Below are 20918 nucleotides of genomic sequence, written 5' to 3'. Positions count from 1 at the left end.
TCAATCTTATCTTCATTCTTCATAGCTAATCTCTCTTAAGTCTTTGTATATTCTCCCAGAAATACTGTGTGGGTGTGTGCATGTGTGTGTGTGTGTGTGTGTGTGTGTGTGTGTGTGAGAGAGAGAGAGAGAGAGAGAGGGAGAGAGAGAGAGAATTTCTCCATTTCTCCATATGCTTAAAGCCAAGCTGTTCTCAGTTACCCAGGAGGACACAGGTTCTACTTTTCCTGTGCTACTTCTCCACCTGGCAAGATCTGTGTGTGAGGTGTATGGAGGTGGATCAGCTGTTCATCAAGCCATACTCAGGAATGTTCTGTTCAATGTAATGTGACCTCTGTAAATGCCAGTGTGAAAGGAATTGTATTTCTGAGGGGGAACATTCTTTTAATGGAGAAATGGGCTATGGGAAAAAGCAGAACATGCTCTTCTTTCAAACATTGGGAGAGAGATGGAAAATTTTTCTTGTGAATTATTCACTATGTTAAACTAAGTCAGTCAGAAAATGCATTTTAATAGGGCACATAAAATCAACAGGATCAGCAGGTAGAGCATCTATTTAAATTGCCACCTGCCACAAAGAAGCTAACACTGTGTTCTCCGGCTGAAGATATTCAATTGTGTATGCTTTAGGGGTATGGGTGATTCTAGTTCCTGGTTGCATTATAATTTATAGTAAATGAGGCATGAATTTATAGGGATTATTTATTTACTTTGAAGCGAATCTGTGATCCATGAATGACCCTATTATCAGTTAACAGGAGGAAAAAATTACTTGCTATTGGAATGAAATAAGAATCAGATCTAAACATGTAACATGTTTGACATGCATAGAGTCTTCAAAATGTCTCCCCAAAAGGCTCTTGTCAATAGCATTCACCACAAGATACACAAAATATGAGCTTATTATCCTTATATGAGAGAGGGAATAATGGATGTCTTCAGATCTGACTTGTCCAATTTTACCTAAAATACTAGTGAGCAAGTGGGAACCAGGACACAGATCTTCTAATTCGGCCAAGCATAAGTTTCACCATAAAGATTCTTAAGTCTATATTCAAATAATAATCATGCAAACTAATATTGGTGTAGCATTTTACATTTTAAGAAAGCAATTTTGCAACAAACGATCAACATAGTGTCTTAGTGAAAAATGGTCGGGAGGCTGAGGCGGGCGGATCACGAGGTCAGGAGATCGAGACCATCCTGGCCAACATGGTGAAACTCCGTCTCTACTAAAAATACAAAAATTAGCTGGGCGTGGTGGAGCGTGCCTGTAGTCCCAGCTGCTCTGGAGGCTGAGGAAGGAGAATCACTTGAACCCAGGAGGCAGAGGTTGCAGGGAGCCGAGATCACGCCACTGCACCCCAGCCTGACGACAGAGCGAGACTCCGTCTCAAAAAAAAAAAAAAAAGGATACTATTCACAGCTCTTCTTCAGAACGAGAAACTATGGACCAAGGGAATGAAAAAACTTGTTTCAGATCATACCCCTAAAAAGTGGCAGCATTCAAATAGCAGCACTTTGGCTAGCAAATCCCACTTTGCTCCCAAAAATGTTATGACACCATTACATCTAGAGTTGCAATGCATATATTACTGTATCTCCCTTACCTTATGAAATGGGAAAGCATGGAGATTCTCACCCTTACCTCCTAGAACAGAAAGTTCAAAGTACCAATGATTTAGAGTCACGCTAATGGGAGGATTAGCAGTTAGCCCCCAAATCAAATACACTCAGCCTCTTTATGTGAGACAACCGTTTACCTAAACAATCACGATAGTTTCCCCTGTGAAACAATCCCAGTCAAAGAAGCGCAATGCTTCTGTCCCATTAATGTTAAGGATATCCTCTTCGACGGAAGGATTTGGGCGAGGTTTTCTTAGTTTGACCACATGGTGGCGGTATTACCATGCAGTGAAAGATTTGCAGCCCAGCAGTTCAGAATAAGAGTGCGCTGCCAGCTGGCTCAGAAAAAAACATCCTTTTGTGTCCACTTTGACTTCGAGATGTGCAAAAAAAGATAGCAAGCTGTGTGGTCTCTGAATAGAGAGCTCTATTTCTTCTTTCCAGCCTACTAGAAGGATATGGGTGCCGAGTGAGAGGCAATACTACAGCAGCCTAATGAGCCGATTATTTTGTTTGGCACAAATACCACTAGGGACTTAGAGAAAGGTGCTTTCACACAAGAAGGAAAGCAAAATACAACTACAATTTTGGGCAAATCGTGGACTTAAAACGTGTCCCTGGGTTTAAGTTTTATTATCTTGTCTCTTTATGTGACAACAAGGAGCAAAGAAATATTTGGTTTGGCATTGTTCGTTTCTATTAGTGACTTCTTCAAATTGACACAAGTTGCATTTTTTTTAGCAATAAATCCACAGTGCAGCCTGCTTGCCAATCTATGCATTCAAAATATTTCATCTTGATTATATATATCAGGTGCACCAAAGGGACTATCTCGTTTAATCTTAAAAGTAATTGTGTATAATAGGTGTCATTATTTTCATTTTACACATGAAGAAACTAGAGTAAAAAAAATAAAATAAACTAACTTCAGTTTCCAAAGACAGTAAATACACAGAATCTGATCAATCTAACTCATAAACCCACAATTTTCCTTCCCATCACACTCATTTTACATTCAAAATAATTTCTCTCCCTTTAAAAATTAATGTTTTTTTATTTTGCTATTATTCAATTTTATTTTTAAATGTTTAAGTAGAGAAGTATCAAGAAAGAAACAAAAAATCATGCAGGCTGTTTTTTGTTTGTTTGTTTGTTTGTTTGTTTGACAGAGTCTCGTTCTATTGCCCAGGCTGGAGTGCGGTGGCGTGATCTCAGCTCACTGCAACCTCCATCTTCCAGGCTCAAGAGGCTCAAGCAATTCTCATGCCTCAGTTTCCCAAGTAGCTGGGATTACAGGCATGTGCCACCACACCCAGCTAATATTTTTGTGTTTTTAGTAGATACAGGGCTTCACCATGTTGCCCAGGCTGGTCTCGAACTCCTGAGCTCTGGCAATCGGCCTCCGAAAGTGCTGGGATTACAGGCATGAACCGCTGCACCTGGCCCTTTCTCTCTCTTCCTCCCTCTCTGTCTTTTTTTTTTTTTTTTAACATAGATTCCATAGCAAGGGTGTATTGTAATTAATTTAACAGATCCTAACGGTTTATTTCCTCTCCCGATGATCTTAACTAAGAAACATGTATGGTTAGTTTTCTTTTAATTTAAAAATGACATCATAGTACCACCAACAGACTAAATATGGTTAAAGAGTGGTTGGACTAGGAACAAACTAATACAATAAAGAGAAATACTATTTTTATGGTTTGAAAACTAGCACATAACTGTACCTTATGTTACATACCATAATCACCTTAAGGCTGCAGCAAGCAGCACTTGAGTGGCCAGGGACAGAGCCCAGCTGACATTAGAAGGGAAATTACCTTTCCCCTGAGTGTTCAACTCCTCCTTCACAGGAAGTGCTCTCTGGCAGATATTTACCTAAGATAAATGATCCACATGCTCCAGGCTTATGGTCATAGGTTCACCCACACACTTGTTTCCACTAGCAACTTGTCCTGAGTTTTCCATTTGTGATCCTTTCATTCTTCCACCCAAACCATTTGCCACTGCCCAGAAGTATGTGCCCAGGCATGTGTATGTGGGCATATGACAGCATCTCAATCAGGCAACATCTCCTACCACACCAAGCTGATGACCAGGTGTGTGAAACTCTGCCCAACCAAAGTATTCTATTTCATCATTGTCCTTTAATGCTGCTATAATAGAACAGTAGTGCATTTTCAGCTAGCACCAACATATCATGCCAATCCATTGTGAACCAGGCCTGGGTCCTTTCCTCAGTTGTCAACCAGTCTCAGGAAATATCCCAGCAAGCCAAAGGTGTGTGTTGAGAGAGAGGTGCCAGAATCACATGGGAGTGAGTCTAGGCTACCTGTTTGTTGGTGACATTTTTGGATCTTCTTGAGCTCAATTCCTAATACACCATTTCCAGCATACACTCAGCTTACAATAGACAATTTGTCAGTGAGATGTCATCAGTACAAGGGACAGCACGAAGGTCTGATAACAGCAAGATGGTTGTGATCTCTATAAGCAATGTTATAGCAGAGTGCGGGATAATTAACACAGCCCTAAGACGCGGGAGTGGAGTGTATGGTTACTGCCTTTCTGCTTTACAAAGGTGAAACGATTTGGATTTGGATTTGGATCCTCCTCTCCACTTATAAGGTCAAAAATAATCCATTTTCCAACTTAAAATATGCATTCCAAGCACCAGAAACTGTTTAGTCCTGCTGCAGTAACACACCACACCAAGCCCAGCAGCTGCTAGTAGAGCAGTACCTTGTTAGCTTATGGTATCCATTGTCACCCTCTACAAACCCTCTGGTGTTCCAGGGTGCATACTGGTCAAAGCAGCAATGATGGAGCCCCTCACCTTTGAATCCTTTAAATCTTTGAGAGTGGCAGTTCTGTGTCTGATTGGCTATCTCAATCAGCACAGCACAGGGCAGTTTCATGAGTTTCCACTCCATCTTTTGTACCACAGTGGTCTTTATAACACAGTTCAGAGAACCAATGTGAACTTTCTACCAGAAGCTATGGATTTCTAACCCACTTGCGTTCTGAATAATAACTATAACAATAAGAAAGACTTGGGATCAAATTCCATTTACTGCCCTGTCTCCACTGGCTCCAACTCCAAATGGAAGACTCCTAGCATATCAGTACCACAGCTGGTAGACTTGCAAAGTCTTACAGAGCAAAGTCATTTGAACTTCTTCACCTACGCAGGCACTCTGACCCATTCCATAATGCGCTTCCAAGAAGGTTTTGGTGTCTCCACCACAGTCATTCTGGTCCATCTTTATATTCAAGCTTCAGGTGCCAGTCCAGAAAACTCCAGGTATATTTTCCAGAACTTGAATCTAGCATCGTGGATAAGTGCCTCAACATCAAATATCTCCCTCATTGGCCAGGTGCAGTGGCTCACGCCTGTAATCCAAACACTTTGGGAGGCCAAGGCGGGTGGATCACCTGAGCCTGGGAGTGCAAGACCAGCCTGACCAACATGGAGAAATCCCGTCTCTACTAAAAATACACCATTAGCTGGGTGTGGTGGTGCATGTCTGTAATCCCAGCTACTCAGGAGACTGAGCCAGGATAACTGCTTGAACCCAGAAAGTGGAGATTGCAGTGAGCCGAGATCATGCCATTGCACTCCAGCCTGGGCAACAAGAGTGAAACCTCATCTCGAAAAACAAAACAAAACAAAACCTCCCACATTTAACAGTATAGTCTACTTTACCTGGTCCTACAACGTCACATTTCACTCCCACAATGATCCCCTAGTCCTCACCAGTGCCTATAAGTCAAGTTCTACAATTCCTTGAGATGTAAGCCCTTTCATCCTGGAGCCAAGATAGTACTTCTCCATCCAGACACTGCTAGGTCCTGACCCTAGATATTGGCCTGGAGGGACTGATGGGTGGTGGAGGCAGATCTTGAGAATAGAATAGCATCATGAAGCCCCGTCTCAGCATAGATCCTCACATGGTCTCCAGGTAAGAAGAGGCTGCTATCCTCCAGCAAGGGGAAGGCGGCTGAGTCTTCTGGTAGTGGAATTCAAAGGAATTTGCAGATTTAAGATTCTCAGGCTCATCCATCCAAATATACCCTAACCATTCCCCAGGCTCCCACTCTTTTTCTGTTAAGGTCTTAAATAGTGTGGCTGTGCATTCAGTCTCCCAGTCTCCTCTGTGGCTCTGCCACTCTGATTTTCTACATCATCTGCACCCTAACCGTAAAAGGCATCATTGCTCTCCAAAGCAGCCATAAAGCCCCTCTGACTTTCATGACATGCTTGAAGTTCACAGTTTACTGCTCTGATGCTATCATTTTCTTTTCCTGAGTATTACAATGCAGTTAACCCACTCCAATATCCTCCCAATTATCATTTTTCCCACACTATTTATTCAGCAGAGCCTTTGCACAAAATAACGCACCACCTATTTCTTTCATGTTATCCCAATTAATCAGTGGTAAAAACATCATTCATTATAAAACCACTGCATGCCAGGGGTTATTATCTAATTGTTTACAACCTCCATGGGTCCTGTATTGCATACAGACCATAAGCAGTTCATCCCCAAAAGAGATCGTTGGAGTCTGCTTTCTAGGGATTTTCCTGGACCCAACTTCCACAGCCTAGATTTCCATAGTTATTAGAGGCAGAAGACTTCTGTGCTTTTATTTACAGGAAATATATATGGGGACAGAGGATAAGATGGTAAAAGAAGAGATATTTAAGCAGATAATTAAAGATAACAATAAATTCTAGTGTGCGTATGAGTGCGTGTGTGTGTGTGTCTGTGTGTGTTTATGTATGTATGAATAGTACCTACTCTACAACCCATCTGAGAAGGTGGTTAAAATAATATGTGAAGAATCAGGGATGTTTTCATGGAGAACTGAAAATAATACATGCAGTTACATAAAATAATAACATTCATTCTGCTTTCACTGTGTGTCAGGATCTATGCAAAGCCCTTTACTTTAATTATTTTAATAATCCCATAATATAGGTAGTGCCGGCTCCATTTTAGAGATGAGAACACTAACATAAGCTTAGAGAATTCCCACAGATGTGAAGTGGCAGAGCCAGGGTCCCTGCTTCTAAGCATTATGCTATGCTTTTTCCTGGAGGACTTGACATTGGCCCATTTTTAAGAGATGAGGGACTTTTTTGTCAATGACTGAAAGAGAACATGTACCCTAAGGAGGGGGTATAGCTCAGGGTTAGAGCATTGGACTGCAGACCAAGAGAACATGTACCCTAGACAAAGAAGATAGGAAATGCAAAGGCAAGGAGAAGTGAAAGTACTACCATGCTTTAGATAGCAAGAAATTCAGCGTGAACTCAGATTCATCTGGAAGATGAATAGGATAGGAAAGAACAAGATGGGAAAGAATGGGTGAGAGTGTTTAGACTGTGAAACAAGATGCTGGATTTTACAACAGTCCCATCAGGAGGTCATGACACTCTAAAAATGGATTATGACCCTGGAGATGAGCAAAGGGACATGAGAGCTTGTGTTCCGTCATTGCTGTTAAATTTAACTCCCTCTTCCCTGGTCCTAAGTGCCAGATACCCCACTTAGCTCCATATGGCTTTGGAAAAATCACTCAACCTCCCCACCCTCAGTTTCTCTAGATATAACATCAGAAAAAATAATACCTGTCACGTATGTGCCTTGCTGGATTGTTATAAAGATTGCATGAGATCATGCAAGTACAGTACCCACCACCCACGTCGAATTTCTGTGAATTCAACTATAAGCTCTTGTCCATAGATAGAGAAAAAAAGAAAGCAAAGGAAGAAATAACAGTTCAACAGTGTGTGAAATTCCACTTTCAATAATTGGTTGCTTGCCTCGGTGAGAAGGGAGGTGTGAAGCTGCTATTCCCATATTTAGTTCCAGTTTCCCCTGCCTCTCAGAATGATCATCTCTCAAGCTAGAAGGCATTTGTGCTTGAAGCTACAGTTTAATGCAATGAATGGCACATGGTATGTACTCAATGAACATTCAACAAATGTTTGTTTTTATCCTTGTTATTATCCTTCCTTTCCATTCTCTCCTTGTGAGCAGGCTGTGACCTCTACCACCAATTGACTGGTCAAATTTTCTCTCTTCCAGAGACAGTTGTCTTATATTGAAGATGTGGCCCATCCTGGCCTCGAGAGGAGCCTCTCATCTGCCCTAAATTATTATATTCATGGCTACTTGGAAGAAGCAGTTACTAATTTAGTATAAGTGGCTGCTCAAACTAGAATATTTCCCTGACTTTCTGCCTATTTGCACACTTACACATCCCAGCTAGAATCAACATCCATTTCCATAAATTCAACTCTAGGTCCACCTGATTGGGAAACCCTCTTGCCCTGGCCACTCCAGAGAGAAAGACTAGAAAGGAGAATGTGTTAATCTCTATCTCTCTCCCACTCATTTAAGTCCCACCTCATATCCTGGCCCAGGAATTTTTCCCACAACTACCGGCAGGCACAACATTGTTTCTCATTACTAGAAATCCCATCCCCTATATAAGGCATATTTTATTTTATTTTATTTTATTTTATTTTTTTTTTCTTTTTTTTTTTTTTTTATTATACTTTAAGTTCTAGGGTACATGTGCATGACGTTTATATCATGTATAACTCCCCCATGCAATCCCTCCCTCCTCCCCCCTCCCCATGATAGGCCCCAGTGTGTGATGTTCCCCTTCCCGAGTCCAAGTGATCTCATTGTTCAGTTCCCACCTATGAGTGAGAACATGCGGTGTTTGGTTTTCTCTTCTTGTGATAGTTTGCTAAGAATGATGGTTTCCAGCTGCATCCATGTCCCTACAAAGGATGCAAACTCATCCTTTTTTATGGCTGCATAGTATTCCATGGTGTATATGTGCCACATTTTCTTAATCCAGTCTGTCACAGATGGACATTTGGGTTGATTCCAAGTCTTTGCTATTGTGAATAGTGCCGCAATAAACATACGTGTGCATGTGTCTTTGTAGTAGAGTAATTTATAATCCTTTGGGTATATACCCAGTAGTGGGATGGCTGGGTCATATGGTACATCTAGTTCTAGATCCTTGAGGAATCGCCATACTGTTTTCCATAATGGTTGAACTAGTTTACAATCCCACCAACAGTGTAAAAGTGTTCCTATTTCTCCACATCCTCTCCAACACCTGTTGTTTCCTGACTTCTTAATGATTGCCATTCTAACTGGTGTGAGATGGTATCTCATTGTGGTTTTGATTTGCATTTCTCTGATGGCGAGTGATGATGAGCATTTTTTCATGTGTCTGTTGGCTGTATGGATGTCTTCTTTTGAGAAATGTCTGTTCATATCCTTTCCCCACTTTTTGATGGGGTTGTTTGTTTTTTTCTTGTATATTTGTTTGAGTTCTTTGTAGATTCTGGATATTAGCCCTTTGTCAGATGAGTAGGTTGCAAAAATTTTCTCCCATTCTGTAGGTTGCCTGTTCACTCTGATGGTAGTTTCTTTTGCTGTGCAAAAGCTCTTTAGTTTAATTAGATCCCATGTGTCAATTTTGGCTTTTGCTGCCGTTGCTTTTGGTGTTTTAGACATGAAGTCCTTGCCCATGCCTATGTCCTGAATGGTACTACCTAGATTTTCTTCTAGGGTTTTTATGGTATTAGGTCTAACATTTAAGTCTCTAATCCATCTTGAATTAATTTTCGTATAAGGGTAAGGAAAGGATCCAGTTTCAGCTTTCTACTTATGGCTAGCCAATTTTCCCAGCACCATTTATTAAATAGGGAATCCTTTCCCCATTTCTTGTTTCTCTCAGGTTTGTCAAAGATCAGATGGCTGTAGATGTGTGGTATTATTTCTGAGGACTCTGTTCTGTTCCATTGGTCTATATCTCTGTTGTGGTACCAGTACCATGCTGTTTTGGTTACTGTAGCCTTGTAGTATAGTTTGAAGTCAGGTAGCGTGACGCCTCCAGCTTTGTCCTTTTGACTTAGGATTGTCTTGGCAATGCGGGCTCTTTTTTGTTTCCATATGAACTTTAAAGCAGTTTTTTCCAATTCTGTGAAGAAAGTCATTGGTAGCTTGATGGGGATGGCATTGAATCTATAAATAACCTTGGGCAGTATGGCCATTTTCACGATATTGATTCTTCCTATCCATGAGCATGGTATGTTCTTCCATTTGTTTGTGTCCTCTTTGATTTCACTGAGCAGTGGTTTGTAGTTCTCCTTGAAGAGGTCCTTTACATCCCTTGTAAGCTGGATTCCTAGGTATTTTATTCTCTTTGAAGCAATTGTGAATGGAAGTTCATTCCTGATTTGGCTCTCTGCTTGTCTGTTACTGGTGTATAAGAATGCTTGTGATTTTTGCACATTAATTTTGTATCCTGAGACTTTGCTGAAGTTGCTTATCAGCTTAAGGAGATTTTGGGCTGAGACAATGGGGTTTTCTAAATATACAATCATGTCATCTGCAAACAGGGACAATTTGACTTCTTCTTTTCCTAACTGGATACCCTTGATTTCTTTCTCTTGCCTGATTGCCCTAGCCAGAACTTCCAACACTATGTTGAATAGGAGTGGTGAGAGAGGGCATCCCTGTCTTGTGCCAGTTTTCAAAGGGAATTTTTCCAGTTTTTGCCCATTCAGTATGATATTAGCTGTGGTTTGTCATAAATAGCTCTTATTATTTTGAGGTACGTTCCATCAATACCAATTTATTGAGCGTTTTTAGCATAAAGGGCTGTTGAATTTTGTCAAAAGCCTTTTCTGCATCTATTGAGATAATCATGTGGTTCTTGTCTTTGGTTCTGTTTATATGCTGGATTACGTTTATTGATTTGCGAATGTTGAACCAGCCTTGCATCCCAGGGATGAAGCCCACTTGATCATGGTGGATAAGCTTTTTGATGTGCTGCTGAATCCGGTTTGCCAGTATTTTATTGAGGATTTTTGCATCGATGTTCATCAGGGATATTGGTCTAAAATTCTCTTTTTTTGTTGTGTCTCTGCCAGGCTTTGGTATCAGGATGATGTTGGCCTCATAAAAAGAGTTAGGGAGATTCCCTCTTTTTCTATTGATTGGAATAGTTTCAGAAGGAATGGTACCAGCTCCTCCTTGTACCTCTGGTAGAATTCAGCTGTGAATCCATCTGGTCCTGGACTTTTTTTGGTGGTAGGCTATTAATTGTTGCCTCAATTTCAGAGCCTGCTATTGGTCTATTCAGGGATTCAACTTCTTCCTGGTTTAGTCTTGGAAGAGTGTAAGTGTCCAGGAAATTATCCATTTCTTCTAGATTTTCTAGTTGATTTGCGTAGAGGCTTTATAGTATTCTCTGATGGTTGTTTGTATTTCTGTGGGGTCGGTGGTGATATCCCCTTTATCATTTTTTATTGCGTCTATTTGATTCTTCTCTCTTTTCTTCTTTATTAGTCTTGCTAGCGGTCTGTCAATTTTGTTGATCTTTTCAAAAAACCAACTCCTGGATTCATTGATTTTTTGGAGGGTTTTTTGTGTCTCTATCTCCTTCAGTTCTGCTCTGATCTTAGTTATTTCTTGCCTTCTGCTAGCTTTTGAATGTGTTTGCTCTTGCCTCTCTAGTTCTTTTAATTGTGATGTTAGAGTGTCAATTTTAGATCTCTCCTGCTTTCTCTTGTGGGCATTTAGTGCTATAAATTTCCCTCTACACACTGCTTTAAATGTGTCCCAGAGATTCTGGTATGTTGTATCTTTGTTCTCATTGGTTTCAAAGAACATCTTTATTTCTGCTTTCATTTCGTTATGTACCCAGTAGTCATTCAGGAGCAGGTTGTTCAGTTTCCATGTAGTTGAGCGGTTTGGATTGAGTTTCTTAGTCCTGAGTTCTAGTTTGATTGCACTGTGGTCTGAGAGACAGTTTGTTATAATTTCTGTTCTTGTACATTTGCTGAGGAGTGCTTTACTTCCAATTATGTGGTCAATTTTGGAATAAGTGCGATGTGGTGCTGAGAAGAATGTATATTCTGTTGATTTGGGGTGGAGAGTTCTATAGATGTCTATTAGGTCCGCTTGGTGCAGAGATGAGTTCAATTCCTGATATCCTTGTTAACTTTCTGTCTCGTTGATCTGTCTAATGTTGACAGTGGAGTGTTGAAGTCTCCCATTATTATTGTATGGGAGTCTAAGTCTCTTTGTAGGTCTCTAAGGACTTGCTTTATGAATCTGGGTGCTCCTGTATTGGGTGCATATATATTTAGGAGAGTTAGCTCTTCCTGTTGAATTGATCCCTTTACCATTATGTAATGGCCTTCTTTGTCTCTTTTGATCTTTGATGGTTTAAAGTCTGTTTTATCAGAGACTAGGATTGCAACCCCTGCTTTTTTTTGTTCTCCATTTGCTTGGTAGATCTTCCTCCATCCCTTTATTTTGAGCCTATGTATGTCTCTGCATGTGAGATGGGTCTCCTGAATACAGCAGACTGATGGGTCTTGACTCTTTATCCAGTTTGCCAGTCTGTGTCTTTTAATTGGAGCATTTAGTCCATTTACATTTAAGGTTAATATTGTTATGTGTGAACTTGATCCTGTCATTATGATATTAACTGGTTATTTTGCTCGTTAGTTGATGCAGTTTCTTCCTAGCCTCGATGGTCTTTACATTTTGGCATGTTTTTGCAATGGCTGGTACCGGTTGTTCCTTTCCATGTTTAGGGCTTCCTTCAGGGTCTCTTGTAAGGCAGGCCTGGTGGTGACAAAATCTCTAAGCATTTGCTTATCTGTAAAGGATTTTATTTCTCCTTCACTGATGAAACTTAGTTTGGCTGGATATGAAATTCTGGGTTTAAAATTCTTTTCTTTAAGAACGTTGAATATTGGCCCCCACTCTCTTCTGGCTTGTAGAGTTTCTGCCGAGAGGTCTGCTGTTATTCTGATGGGCTTCCCTTTGTGGGTAACCCGACCTTTCTCTCTGGCTGCCCTTAAGATTTTTTCCTTCATTTCAACTTTGGTGAATCTGGCAATTATGTGTCTTGGAGTTGCTCTTCTGGAGGAGTATCTTTGTGGCGTTCTCTGTATTTCCTGAATTTGAATGTTGGCCTGCCCTACTAGGTTGGGGAAGTTCTCCTGGATGATATCCTGAAGAGTGTTTTCCAACTTGGTTCCATTTTCCCCCTCACTTTCAGGCACCCCAATCAGACGTAGATTTGGTCTTTTTACATAATCCCATACTTCTTGCAGGCTTTGTTCATTTCTTTTTCTTCTTTTTCTTTTGGTTTTCTCTTCTCGCTTCATTTCATTCATTTGATCCTCAATCGCTGATACTCTTTCTTCCAGTTGATCGAGTCGGTTACTGAAGCTTGTGCATTTGTCACGTATTTCTCGTGTCATGGTTTTCATCTCTGTCATTTCGTTTATGATCTTCTCTGCATTAATTAGTCTAGCTGTCAATTCTTCCACTTTTTTTTCAAGATTTTTAGTTTCTTTGCGCTGGGTACGTAATTCCTCCTTTAGCTCTGAGAGGTTTGATGGACTGAAGCCTTCTTCTCTCATCTCGTCAAAGTCATTCTCTGACCAGCTTTGATCCGTTGCTGGCGATGGGCTGCGCTCCTTTGCAGGGGGAGATGCGCTCTTATTTTTTGAATTTCCAGCTTTTCTGCCCTGCTTCTTCCCCATCTTTGTGGTTTTATCTGTCTCTGGTCTTTGATGATGGTGACGTACTGATGGGGTTTTGGTATAGGTGTCCTTCCTGTTTGATAGTTTTCCGTCTGACAGTCAGAAGGACTGTCTGTTGGTCTGTTGGAGATTGCTTGAGGTCCACTCCAGACCCTGTTTGCCTGGGTATCAGCAGCAGAGGTTGCCGAAGATAGAATATTGCTGAACAGCGAGTGTACCTGTCTGATTCTTTCTTTGGAAGTTTCCTCTCAGGGGTGACGCCACCCTGTGAGGTGTGGGGTGTCAGACTGCCCCTAGTGGGGGATGTCTCCCAGCTAGGCTACTCAGGGGTCAGGGACCCACCTGAGCAGGCAGTCTGTCCGTTCTCAGATCTCAACCTCCGCGTTAGGAGATCCACGGCTCTCCCCAAAGCTGTCAGACAGAGTCGTTCGGGTCTGCAGCGCCCCGCTCTTTCCCCTAATGGACTGCAGCTGTGCGCTGTCCACAGCGGTAGAGTCTACAGAGACAGGCAGGCTTCCTTGAGCTGCTGTGAGCTCCACCCAGTTCGAGCTTCCCAGCGGCTTTGTTTACCTACTTAAGCCTCAGCAATGGCGGGCGCCCCTCCCCCAGCCTCGCTGCTGCCTTGCGGATAGATCGCCGCAGACGGCTGTGTTAGCAGTGAGGGAGGCTCCGTGGGCGTGGGACCCTCCCGGCCAGGTGTGGGATATATTCTCCTGGTGTGCCTGTTTCCTTAAAGCGCAGTATTGGGGTGGGAGTTACCCGATTTTCCAGGTGTTGTGTGTCTCAGTTCCCCTGGCTAGGAAAAGGGATTTCCTTCCCCCTTGCGCTTCCAGGTGAGGCGATGCCTCGCCCTGCTTCAGCTCACGCTGGTCAGGCTGCAGCAGCTGACCCGCACCGATTGTCCGGCACTCCCTAGAGAGATGACCCCAGTACCTCAGTTGAAAATGCAGAAATCACCGGTCTTCTGTGTCACTAGCGCTGGGAGTTGGAGACTGGAGCTGTTCCTATTCGGCCATCTTGCTCCGCCCCCCAGTACCAGGCATATTTTAATGTTACATTCTGGCAGCCCCCTCATCTTGCTTTGTAGTCAACTCTATATGTGAGATGTCAGTAGTCCTGCTTGGATTGCACTGTGCTATCCCAAGCTGATCCCAACTCTTTCCTAATCTTTCCTCCAATGCCAGGTGAGGAAGAGATCCAGTCAACACATCCCACGTATGTTGTCTGCCCTCCACTCTCCGTCTCCTGGGAGTAAATGCTTAACAAGAAAACATGCAAGTAGATTCCTAAAACAAAAAAGTAATGTTTAGACATACAGAAATTTAAATGCAAATTTAGAAAAAAAAAATACCTTGCACCATTTTCAGGAACACAACATATATGTCCAATGTAAATTTCAAATCAATGACTTAATATTGCCATTGACAGCATCTGCAGTTGGAAAACTCCACTGTTGATTGGTCTTTGTCAAGAGCAATGGATATGGATTTGTCTTACATCGACAAAACTGAAAGACTCACCAAAGTCCTTACTCTCAGAAACAAAGAGAACTCTAACTTAAAAACAAAGCAAGTGAAGTCTCCATGCTAAAGGCAGATTTCCACATACACTGTTTGGGACAGTGCCTGGGACACAGTAAGCCTTCAACTGATGTTAATTTTTTAATAATTGTAGTTGTCATTTGTTATCACACAGCTGCATGCCACCATACCAGCACATGCATGCACCAAGTGTAAAAACATGCTTACTTTCTTGCTACCTTCACATTCAAATGAAACAAAAGTAGTCCATCATATCCATCCCTAATTTGTGAATCCTAGGTTTGATCCTAGGTGATGCATTCAATATGTCATATGCTGCATCAAATTCAAGTTACAGGTTCAAAAGTGCTTTACAAGTCAGTTCACCTTGCCAAGTGCTCCTTGTATTAGACTGTTTTCACACTGCTATAAAGATATTACCTGAGACTGGGTAATTTACAAACAAAGGACGTTTATTAGACTCATAGTTTTACAGGGCTGGAGATGCATCAGGAAACCTACGATCATAGCAGAAGGGGAAGCAGGCACGTCTTACCTGGCAGCAGTTGAAAGAGCCTGTGAAGGAAGCAAAGGGGGAAAAGTCCCTTATAAAACCATCAGATCTCATGAGGACTCACTCACTATCACGAGAACAGCATAGGAGAAACCAACTCCATGATCCAATCACCTCCTTCCTCAACACGTGGGATTACAATTCAAGAAGAGTTGGGTGGGGACACAGAGCCAAATCATGGCTCCTCATAGAAGGGTTCCCATTCAATGCCTCATGGAATGAATGTACAAGGATTTCAGGAGAAAGAATTTGTGGATATTTGTTTGAGCAAGAAAAGACAATACAGGACTTTGAGGACTCGGAACAAAAGGCTGGGAAGAGGGTAAGGGATAAAAGACTACAGATAGGGTTCAGTGTATACTGCTTGGATGATGGGTGCAACAAAATCTCACAAATCACCACTAAAGAACTTAGTCATGTAACCAAACACCATCTGTTCCCCAAAAACCTACGGAAAAAAAAAAAAATTTAAAGACACCACAGAGAAAGCTAACCTAGACCCTTTTCATGTGACAATCAGCAGCACTTCAACTAAAATCATGAGCCTATTTAATGACTTTTTATTTTAGCCTGCATGGCTCACATTTTATATTTGAAAGATTTGAGACAAGTGCTATGTGCTTTTAATTTTTTTTGTTGGAACATTAGAATCTGACAGTTAGAGTTAGCAAAAAATAAAATTTAAAAAAAATCCAACAGATTATCTTCCCCACTATGCTCACTTTATAGCCTTGCAGCTGTGGGAAAACCATGAGTGTGGGGGGGAAGTGCACGGACTTCAGACACAGAATTGTCAAGCATCTCTGCTTCGTAGCTCTGTAATTCTGGTTGCATTACTTCTTTCTTCTGAATTTCATTTTATCAGCCATAAATGGAAATGGTAATAGCACCTACCTCATGGGAACACAGTGAAGCCTGAGGAAGACAATGTGCATATGGAAGTCCTTTATCTTCTTTCAGGTGTTGCACAAACATTACCTGGAGTCCTCTGGTGTGATACAATGAATGTGTGATTTGAATGCATTAGTTGAAGTCCTCCTTCTACCTACTACCTGACGATGATAAGTGCCACAGTCTTCATCTATAAATAATGTAATACACACAATATTCCCCTCATATGTTTTCTGTGATGACCCATGAGATATTGGAAAGCACTTTTCATCATGTCTGATGCATAGAAGCACCCAACAGGTGTCAAATATCACTAGGCATTTGATGATAACATCGATGTTTCTTCAAAAGTATTTAATGAGACCTGGCTAGGTACTAAGCATTCTATCTTGTGCTGGGAGTCAAGGTGAGAAAAGAGGATACCTTTTGGCTCTCTCAAGACTCATCACATAGTGGGGAATATTTTACTCAATGTGTTCATTTGCAATTGGGATCGGAGGCTTCTCATTGCCCAGAAAATAAAGTGAACTTATTTGTTTGGCATTCAGAACACTCCAGTATATGACTCCACTTTATCACCCACATGCAGTTGATGTTTCCAATCAGCTAAGTTTATTTCCTGTATCTATGTCGTTGCTTTTGCTGAATTCGCCACCTGGAATACACCTCATCTCCCTCTTTCTCTGCCCAAACCCTGCACTTCCTTCATGGCCCAACCAAAATAACCTCCTTTGTGGACAACAAGTCTTCTGTTCCCTTTCATGTCCCTTTAAGGAACAGTCCTGGTGTAGCTGCAGATGCCACTCCTTGGCCACGAAACGGGTACAAGTTTACCTAGTTCTGGTTAAGAAGAGTGTGGCATTCCCCTCACTTTAGGGATTAGTTCAGGGGCAGGCATGCGACCTAATCCAGGCCAATGAGAAAGACATCTGGAATCAGTGCAGAATTGGTAAAAAAAAAAAAAAAGAAAAAAAAAGAAAAAAAGAAATACAGTCAAGTTGTATTCTTTCATGTGTAAGTTGTTCAGTTAGCCGTTAAGCTAGAAGGATGTGAGCCGAGAGCTGCACATCACCATCTCACCTGTAAAAACACACAACTCTAGGAAAACAGAGCTGACAGATGGAGAGACCAAGTCCTGCTGGCTTCATGGACTGTGTGGATGACATTCCTCAACTTTCAATGAGGAAAGCCAATCCATTTCTATTGTTTATTATTGTCATTGTTGTTGTTTATTTCTTATCACCTGCAATCAAGCGTCTCCTGCTGACCAAGACACAGCTTATTTATATTTTTGGCTCCTATGAAAAATCAAAGTGAGTTTTGGCCCATGGTAGGTGCTCAGTAAATGTCAGATCCAATTAAGCTATAACTCATAGAATGAAATGCAATGAATTCCAAATCTGATTTATCTAGAGCCTCAAATGAATCAAGACTTTACATAATAACCTACATAAGTAGGAGAACTATATTTTTCGGAGTATTTTTGTTTATCTTCATTTTAGAAGTGAGAAGCAGAAGGCCTGGAGAGATAAATTGATTCCTTCAGTCCCGGAGGAAGTGAGTGGAACAATTGTGGAATCCGGCCCCAATGTTCTTTTGTCTTCCTCTGTCCCCTGAGGCAGGTAGTGTAGGAGTAGGAATTTTTGGAGTCACCCAGTTGAAGTTGAAACCTCACCTCCACCAGCTGTGATGCACCACCTCAGTCTCTAGCACCAAGTAAGTGGCAATTAGATGACAGTTTCTATTATTACCCTTAATATATGTTTTGGTGATTTCTCAGTTCACCAGAAATTTTAAACTGACTCAGAAATCTTAAGGGAACATTATGTGATGAACTCCCACTGTTACATACGAGATTTCTCTCTTAAGGGAGGAAAATAATCCCCAGCAGTTGCCTCAGTGGGGAAAATGTAAGGCTTGAGCTGCTAGTGATTGTGTTATGATTCATTTTCCACCCATTATTCATAGACTTTCTTCATTCATAGTAAAATGGAACTTTTCTGTGTTCATTGAGCGGAAATTATTATTCAGGTACTGTCAGAGAATTGCTAAGTTTCATTAGTTTTAGAATCTAATTTAGGCTGATATCCTTATAAATTACAGTAGGAACTTCTCTATAGGTTAAAGAGATGTGATTACTATGGCTGGATAATAAAATGTACAAATGAATATAAAATGTAGCCCTGTAAACCTAAAAGGACTCCAGAAATTCTTGCCTCAGGCTGAAGAAGAATTGCCTCCTTTATGTGACTTTGCATCTCATGATTGTCCTAACTAAATGTCAAAGGACAGACCTGTGTGGAAAGTTCCAACCAAATAAACAAGGCTAAAATCAAGGTTTTCTAACCCCTAAAAAGGCTATTTGGGGCTTCTGTAGGCAAGGTTTCATTATGATGACTTTTTTTGTTGTTTAATCTAGCTAGACCAAATGTGAGTATTGCTTAATTGTTTTTTTAAATGAACATACCTGGTGATTTTTTTACATTCTTAAAATGTGTGCACAATTTAAAATATAATACTGAAACTGAAAGCTTGACAATTCGGGAAAGGAGCAGGCATCCTTCTTGCGGGGGGTTAGAAGGATTATTTTATTACTTTAATTGCTGAGCTGACAAGTTTGCTTCTGTGACAAAGGTGTCTCCCCAAATTTTTAAAGAGAAAGCTTCAGAAGAAAGGGATGCTAGGGAAAGGACATTAACCTTTGGTACCCAAGGTTATTGCCAAGTATTGTGCATGATGCTAAACACATGTGAGCTCATGTAGTTCCCTGCAAAACCCTTGAAATAGATTATCCTGCTCTACAGAAAGGGCCTTTGAGGAACTGAATAAAGTGCCTATGATCTCCTTAGAAATAAAAGGCAGTGTTGAGATATTTTTAAATCAGTGTTGTGGTTAAAATAACAAACAAAAGCAAAAACCTCCATACTTTAAGCTTTTCCTAATCCACCCATATTCTTATAAGTCAACCATTCATGTTTAACATTAGTAACTTTGTGATATGGATGCAAGCAGGAGAGTATCTGAGCAGGTAGCCGGACCACAGTTCCCAGCCTCTCTTGAAGTTGTGTGGCCGCTTGACTAAAATCTGGCCAAAGGAATGTGGTGTGTGTGATGACTGCCAGCCCAAACCTGGCCCATGAAACATCCTGTGCAATCCTCCAAGCTCTATTATTGCATCTCCTAGTCATACTCAAATGATCTAATAGAGGCCCCTGAGGCTCAGTGGATACTAGAGCATCTAGTTGGAAAAAGCCTGAGACTTTAATGACTATATGACTTTATACCAACTCAGAATGAATTGTGACATGCGTTGAAAACCTTTTCTAAATTAAGCATCTGAAAATTGGGGATTATTCATTATGTAGTTAGTCTTCCCTGACAAATACACATTCAGCCATTTTTACTAAATAATATTATTTAAATAAATTTGCATTTTCCTTAATTTTATTTATTATGGCATTATTTGTTTTAACTTACGTAGATTTCATGTGCTGACTACTTTTTATTTTCTATCACAGGAAATGAAACCAAAACCACTTTTAAAAGTTTATTTGACCCAGCAATCCCATTACTTGGAAAGGAATATAAATCATTCTACTATAAAGACACATGCACACATGTGTTTACTGAAGCACTATTTACAGTAGCAAAGACATGGAACCAACCCAAATGCCCATCAATGATAGACTGGATAAAGAAAATGTAGTACACATACACCATGGAATACTATGCAGCCATAAAAAGGAATGAAATCATGTCCTTTGCAGGCAAATGAATAAAACTGGAAGCCATCGTCCTCAGCAAACTAACACAGGAACAGAAAGCCAAACACAGCATAGTCTCACCCATAAATGGGAGTCAAACAATGAGAACACATGGACACAGGGAGGGGAACAATGCATACCGGGGCCTGTCCAGGGATAGAGGCAAGGAGAGGGAGAGCATTAGGACAAAGAGCTAATGCATACAAGGCTTAAAACCTAGATGATGGTTGATAGGTGAAGCAAACCACCATAGCACATGTATACCTACGTAACAAACCTGCACATTCTGCACATGTGGAACTTAAAGTAAATTAAAAAAAAAAGTTTACTGTAGAAAAATTGCGTGCACCATATTTTGAGATACAGTGCTACTCTAATCAGTTCCCTGTGCTTGCACAGAAATGTGACCCCTTTTTCAGCCTGAATAGCCAAAGCAAATGTTTGTGTCAGGATAGTCATGTAGAGGCCATGCATCATCCCCATCCAAAATTTGTCCTTTAAATCCAGAAGGTCCAGTGAGAAAGGGTGGAACTGAGCAGAAACCTCAGAGCCACTCATGTTTAAACAGCAGTAGATGCTTCCTGGCAAAAGACAGAATAACCGTGGCCACAGCCTCTCGCTCCTAATTGCTCCAACCTCAGCCCAGTGGTTGCTGTGGGCATTGGAAATTGCCCAGGACTGACTAAGCAAGAAAAGTGGCTCTTCCTACCATCCCTTCTGCCTTGGACCACTAAGCCAGTATGCTCACGCCCTTCCATGTTTCTCGTACCTGTGGACTCAGCCAACATAGCTTGCAAGCAGAACATTTAGGTGTCTGCCCCCAAAACACTTTCTCTCCAGTCTGCAAAGAAAATCTTCTAAACCCAAGACCAATGTTCTGAAAACAAGTCAAAAGAATATGAACTCCTGGAGGACAAAGATCATATCTGAATGGTCTC

Source organism: Trachypithecus francoisi, unplaced genomic scaffold, assembly GCF_009764315.1.
Source record: "Trachypithecus francoisi isolate TF-2019V2 unplaced genomic scaffold, Tfra_2.0 Lachesis_group1, whole genome shotgun sequence".
Lineage (NCBI taxonomy): Eukaryota > Metazoa > Chordata > Mammalia > Primates > Cercopithecidae > Trachypithecus > Trachypithecus francoisi.
Note: the sequence above shows the minus strand (reverse complement) of the source record.